The 6,698-nt window shown below is 51.6% G+C and overlaps 1 non-coding gene across 1 annotated transcript; it reads right to left on the reverse strand.

The window, feature by feature from the left end:
- Positions 1-5,203: 5,203 nt before the first annotated feature.
- On the reverse strand, positions 5,204-5,278 carry Trnas-cga (transfer RNA serine (anticodon CGA)). Its single transcript has one exon. It is a non-coding gene; the product is annotated as a tRNA-Ser (tRNA).
- Positions 5,279-6,698: the final 1,420 nt, after the last annotated feature.

The following is a 6,698-nucleotide window of genomic DNA, read 5'->3' on the forward strand; positions in this document are numbered from 1 at the left end:
ACTTTAACTGTCGCTCGGCGGTAACAGTGCGCCATGAGGTGCAATAGAAATGGACGCTACACAACACGAAATACCGCGACGCGGAAGTAAACAAACTACGGTGCGCTGTCCGGCGCGCGGAGCCGGTCCGCACGCGACCACGGCCGAAAGCCGACTGACCAACTGAGCTACCGAAGCACGACTCACGTCCGGTACTCACAGCTTTACTTCTGCCAGTATCCGTCTCCTACCTTCCAAACTTTACAGAAGCTCTTCTGCGAACCTTGCAGAACTAGCACTCCTGAAAGAAAGGATACTGCGGAGACATGGCTTAGCCACAGCCTGGGGGATGTTTCCAGAATGAGATTTTCACTCTGCAGCGGAGTGTGCGCTGATATGAAACTTCCTGGCAGATTAAAACTGTGTGCCCGACCGAGACTCGAACTCGGGACCTTTGCCTTTCGCGGGCAAGTGCTCTACCAACTGAGCTACCGAAGCACGACTCACGTCCGGTACTCACAGCTTTACTTCTGCCAGTATCCGTCTCCTACCTTCCAAACTTTACAGAAGCTCTTCTGCGAACCTTGCAGAACTAGCACTCCTGAAAGAAAGGATACTGCGGAGACATGGCTTAGCCACACCCTGGGGGATGTTTCCAGAATGAGATTTTCACTCTGCAGCGGAGTGTGCGCTGATATGAAACTTCCTGGCAGATTAAAACTGTGTGCCCGACCGAGACTCGAACTCGGGACCTTTGCCTTTCGCGGGCAAGTGTTCTACCAACTGAGCTACCGAAGCACGACTCACGTCCGGTACTCACAGCTTTACTTCTGCCAGTATCCGTCTCCTACCTTCCAAACTTTACAGAAGCTCTTCTGCGAACCTTGCAGAACTAGCACTCCTGAAAGAAAGGATACTGCGGAGACATGGCTTAGCCACAGCCTGGGGGATGTTTCCAGAATGAGATTTTCACTCTGCAGCGGAGTGTGCGCTGATATGAAACTTCCTGGCAGATTAAAACTGTGTGCCCGACCGAGACTCGAACTCGGGACCTTTGCCTTTCGCGGGCAAGTGCTCTACCAACTGAGCTACCGAAGCACGACTCACGTCCGGTACTCACAGCTTTACTTCTGCCAGTATCCGTCTCCTACCTTCCAAACTTTACAGAAGCTCTTCTGCGAACCTTGCAGAACTAGCACTCCTGAAAGAAAGGATACTGCGGAGACATGGCTTAGCCACAGCCTGGGGGATGTTTCCAGAATGAGATTTTCACTCTGCAGCGGAGTGTGCGCTGATATGAAACTTCCTGGCAGATTAAAACTGTGTGCCCGACCGAGACTCGAACTCGGGACCTTTGCCTTTCGCGGGCAAGTGCTCTACCAACTGAGCTACCGAAGCACGACTCACGTCCGGTATTCACAGCTTTACTTCTGCCAGTATCCGTCTCCTACCTTCCAAACTTTACAGAAGCTCTTCTGCGAACCTTGCAGAACTAGCACTCCTGAAAGAAAGGATACTGCGGAGACATGGCTTAGCCACAGCCTGGGGGATGTTTCCAGAATGAGATTTTCACTCTGCAGCGGAGTGTGCGCTGATATGAAACTTCCTGGCAGATTAAAACTGTGTGCCCGACCGAGACTCGAACTCGGGACCTTTGCCTTTCGCGGGCAAGTGCTCTACCAACTGAGCTACCGAAGCACGACTCACGTCCGGTACTCACAGCTTTACTTCTGCCAGTATCCGTCTCCTACCTTCCAAACTTTACAGAAGCTCTTCTGCGAACCTTGCAGAACTAGCACTCCTGAAAGAAAGGATACTGCGGAGACATGGCTTAGCCACAGCCTGGGGGATGTTTCCAGAATGAGATTTTCACTCTGCAGCGGAGTGTGCGCTGATATGAAACTTCCTGGCAGATTAAAACTGTGTGCCCAACCGAGACTCGAACTCGGGACCTTTGCCTTTCGCGGGCAAGTGCTCTACCAACTGAGCTACCGAAGCACGACTCACGTCCGGTACTCACAGGTTTACTTCTGCCAGTATCCGTCTCCTACCTTCCAAACTTTACAGAAGCTCTTCTGCGAACCTTGCAGAACTAGCACTCCTGAAAGAAAGGATACTGCGGAGACATGGCTTAGCCACAGCCTGGGGGATGTTTCCAGAATGAGATTTTCACTCTGCAGCGGAGTGTGCGCTGATATGAAACTTCCTGGCAGATTAAAACTGTGTGCCCGACCGAGACTCGAACTCGGGACCTTTGCCTTTCGCGGGCAAGTTCTCTACCAACTGAGCTACCGAAGCACGACTCACGTCCGGTACTCACAGCTTTACTTCTGCCAGTATCCGTCTCCTACCTTCCAAACTTTACAGAAGCTCTTCTGCGAACCTTGCAGAACTAGCACTCCTGAAAGAAAGGATAGTGCGGAGACATGGCTTAGCCACAGCCTGGGGGATGTTTCCAGAATGAGATTTTCACTCTGCAGCGGAGTGTGCGCTGATATGAAACTTCCTGGCAGATTAAAACTGTGTGCCCGACCGAGACTCGAACTCGGGACCTTTGCCTTTCGCGGGCAAGTGCTCTACCAACTGAGCTACCGAAGCATGACTCACGTCCGGTACTCACAGCTTTACTTCTGCCAGTATCCGTCTCCTACCTTCCAAACTTTACAGAAGCTCTTCTGCGAACCTTGCAGAACTAGCACTCCTGAAAGAAAGGATACTGCGGAGACATGGCTTAGCCACAGCCTGGGGGATGTTTCCAGAATGAGATTTTCACTCTGCAGCGGAGTGTGCGCTGATATGAAACCTCCTGGCAGATTAAAACTGTGTGCCCGACCGAGACTCGAACTCGGGACCTTTGCCTTTCGCGGGCAAGTGCTCTACCAACTGAGCTACCGAAGCACGACTCACGTCCGGTACTCACAGCTTTACTTCTGCCAGTATCCGTCTCCTACCTTCCAAACTTTACAGAAGCTCTTCTGCGAACCTTGCAGAACTAGCACTCCTGAAAGAAAGGATACTGCGGAGACATGGCTTAGCCACAGCCTGGGGGATGTTTCCAGAATGAGATTATCACTCTGCAGCGGAGTGTGCGCTGATATGAAACTTCCTGGCAGATTAAAACTGTGTGCCCGACCGAGACTCGAACTCGGGACCTTTGCCTTTCGCGGGCAAGTGCTCTACCAACTTAGCTACCGAAGCACGACTCACGTCCGGTACTCACAGCTTTACTTCTGCCAGTATCCGTCTCCTACCTTCCAAACTTTACAGAAGCTCTTCTGCGAACCTTGCAGAACTAGCACTCCTGAAAGAAAGGATACTGCGGAGACATGGCTTAGCCACAGCCTGGGGGATGTTTCCAGAATGAGATTTTCACTCTGCAGCGGAGTGTGCGCTGATATGAAACTTCCTGGCAGATTAAAACTGTGTGCCCGACCGAGACTCGAACTCGGGACCTTTGCCTTTCGCGGGCAACTGTTCTACCAACTGAGCTACCGAAGCACGACTCACGTCCGGTACTCACAGCTTTACTTCTGCCAGTATCCGTCTCCTACCTTCCAAACTTTACAGAAGCTCTTCTGCGAACCTTGCAGAACTAGCACTCCTGAAAGAAAGGATACTGCGGAGACATGGCTTAGCCACAGCCTGGGGGATGTTTCCAGAATGAGATTTTCACTCTGCAGCGGAGTGTGCGCTGATATGAAACTTCCTGGCAGATTAAAACTGTGTGCCCGACCGAGACTCGAACTCGGGACCTTTGCCTTTCGCGGGCAAGTGCTCTACCAACTGAGCTACCGAAGCACGACTCACGTCCGGTACTCACAGCTTTACTTCTGCCAGTATCCGTCTCCTACCTTCCAAACTTTACAGAAGCTCTTCTGCGAACCTTGCAGAACTAGCACTCCTGAAAGAAAGGATACTGCGGAGACATGGCTTAGCCACAGCCTGGGGGATGTTTCCAGAATGAGATTTTCACTCTGCAGCGGAGTGTGTGCTGATATGAAACTTCCTGGCAGATTAAAACTGTGTGCCCGACCGAGACTCGAACTCGGGACCTTTGCCTTTCGCGGGCAAGTGCTCTACCAACTGAGCTACCGAAGCACGACTCACGTCCGGTACTCACAGCTTTACTTCTGCCAGTATCCGTCTCCTACCTTCCAAACTTTACAGAAGCTCTTCTGCGAACCTTGCAGAACTAGCACTCCTGAAAGAAAGGATAGTGCGGAGACATGGCTTAGCCACAGCCTGGGGGATGTTTCCAGAATGAGATTTTCACTCTGCAGCGGAGTGTGCGCTGATATGAAACTTCCTGGCAGATTAAAACTGTGTGCCCGACCGAGACTCGAACTCGGGACCTTTGCCTTTCGCGGGCAAGTGCTCTACCAACTGAGCTACCGAAGCACGACTCACGTCCGGTACTCACAGCTTTACTTCTGCCAGTATCCGTCTCCTACCTTCCAAACTTTACAGAAGCTCTTCTGCGAACCTTGCAGAACTAGCACTCCTGAAAGAAAGGATACTGCGGAGACATGGCTTAGCCACAGCCTGGGGGATGTTTCCAGAATGAGATTTTCACTCTGCAGCGGAGTGTGCGCTGATATGAAACTTCCTGGCAGATTAAAACTGTGTGCCCGACCGAGACTCGAACTCGGGACCTTTGCCTTTCGCGGGCAAGTGCTCTACCAACTTAGCTACCGAAGCACGACTCACGTCCGGTACTCACAGCTTTACTTCTGCCAGTATCCGTCTCCTACCTTCCAAACTTTACAGAAGCTCTTCTGCGAACCTTGCAGAACTAGCACTCCTGAAAGAAAGGATACTGCGGAGACATGGCTTAGCCACAGCCTGGGGGATGTTTCCAGAATGAGATTTTCACTCTGCAGCGGAGTGTGCGCTGATATGAAACTTCCTGGCAGATTAAAACTGTGTGCCCGACCGAGACTCGAACTCGGGACCTTTGCCTTTCGCGGGCAAGTGCTCTACCAACTGAGCTACTGAAGCACGACTCACGTCCGGTACTCACAGCTTTACTTCTGCCAGTATCCGTCTCCTACCTTCCAAACTTTACAGAAGCTCTTCTGCGAACCTTGCAGAACTAGCACTCCTGAAAGAAAGGATAGTGCGGAGACATGGCTTAGCCACAGCCTGGGGGATGTTTCCAGAATGAGATTTTCACTCTGCAGCGGAGTGTGCGCTGATATGAAACTTCCTGGCAGATTAAAACTGTGTGCCCGACCGAGACTCGAACTCGGGACCTTTGCCTTTCGCGGGCAAGTGCTCTACCAACTGAGCCACCGAAGCACGACTCACGTCCGGTACTCACAGCTTTACTTCTGCCAGTATCCGTCTCCTACCTTCCAAACTTTACAGAAGCTCTTCTGCGAACCTTGCAGAACTAGCACTCCTGAAAGAAAGGATACTGCGGAGACATGGCTTAGCCACAGCCTGGGGGATGTTTCCAGAATGAGATTTTCACTCTGCAGCGGAGTGTGTGCTGATATGAAACTTCCTGGCAGATTAAAACTGTGTGCCCAACCGAGACTCGAACTCGGGACCTTTGCCTTTCGCGGGCAAGTGCTCTACCAACTGAGCTACCGAAGCACGACTCACGTCCGGTACTCACAGCTTTACTTCTGCCAGTATCCGTCTCCTATCTTCCAAACTTTACAGAAGCTCTTCTGCGAACCTTGCAGAACTAGCACTCCTGAAAGAAAGGGATACTGCGGAGACATGGCTTAGCCACAGCCTGGGGGATGTTTCCAGAATGAGATTTTCACTCTGCAGCGGAGTGTGCGCTGATATGAAACTTCCTGGCATATTAAAACTGTGTGCCCGAGCGAGACTCGAACTCGGGACCTTTGCCTTTCGCGGGCAAGTGCTCTACCAACTGAGCTACCGAAGCACGACTCACGTCCGGTACTCACAGCTTTACTTCTGCCAGTATCCGTCTCCTACCTTCCAAACTTTACAGAAGCTCTTCTGCGAACCTTGCAGAACTAGCACTCCTGAAAGAAAGGATACTGCGGAGACATGGCTTAGCCACAGCCTGGGGGATGTTTCCAGAATGAGATTTTCACTCTGCAGCGGAGTGTGCGCTGATATGAAACTTCCTGGCAGATTAAAACTGTGTGCCCGACCGAGACTCGAACTCGGGACCTTTGCCTTTCGCGGGCAAGTGCTCTACCAACTGAGCTACCGAAGCACGACTCACGTCCGGTACTCTCACCTTTACTTCTGCCAGTATCCGTCTCCTACCTTCCAAACTTTACAGAAGCTCTTCTGCGAACCTTGCAGAACTAGCACTCCTGAAAGAAAGGATACTGCGGAGACATGGCTTAGCCACAGCCTGGGGGATGTTTCCAGAATGAGATTTTCACTCTGCAGCGGAGTGTGCGCTGATATGAAACTTCCTGGCAGATTAAAACTGTGTGCCCGACCGAGACTCGAACTCGGGACCTTTGCCTTTCGCGGGCAAGTGCTCTACCAACTGAGCTACCGAAGCACGACTCACGTCCGGTACTCACAGCTTTACTTCTGCCAGTATCCGTCTCCTACCTTCCAAACTTTACAGAAGCTCTTCTGCGAACCTTGCAGAACTAGCACTCCTGAAAGAAAGGATACTGCGGAGACATGGCTTAGCCACAGCCTGGGGGATGTTTCCAGAATGAGATTTTCACTCTGCAGCGGAGTGTGCGCTGATATGAAACTTCCTGGCAGATTAA

The sequence above is a fragment of the Schistocerca gregaria genome, chromosome 5, assembly GCF_023897955.1.
Source record: "Schistocerca gregaria isolate iqSchGreg1 chromosome 5, iqSchGreg1.2, whole genome shotgun sequence".
Classification (NCBI taxonomy): Eukaryota; Metazoa; Arthropoda; class Insecta; order Orthoptera; family Acrididae; genus Schistocerca; species Schistocerca gregaria.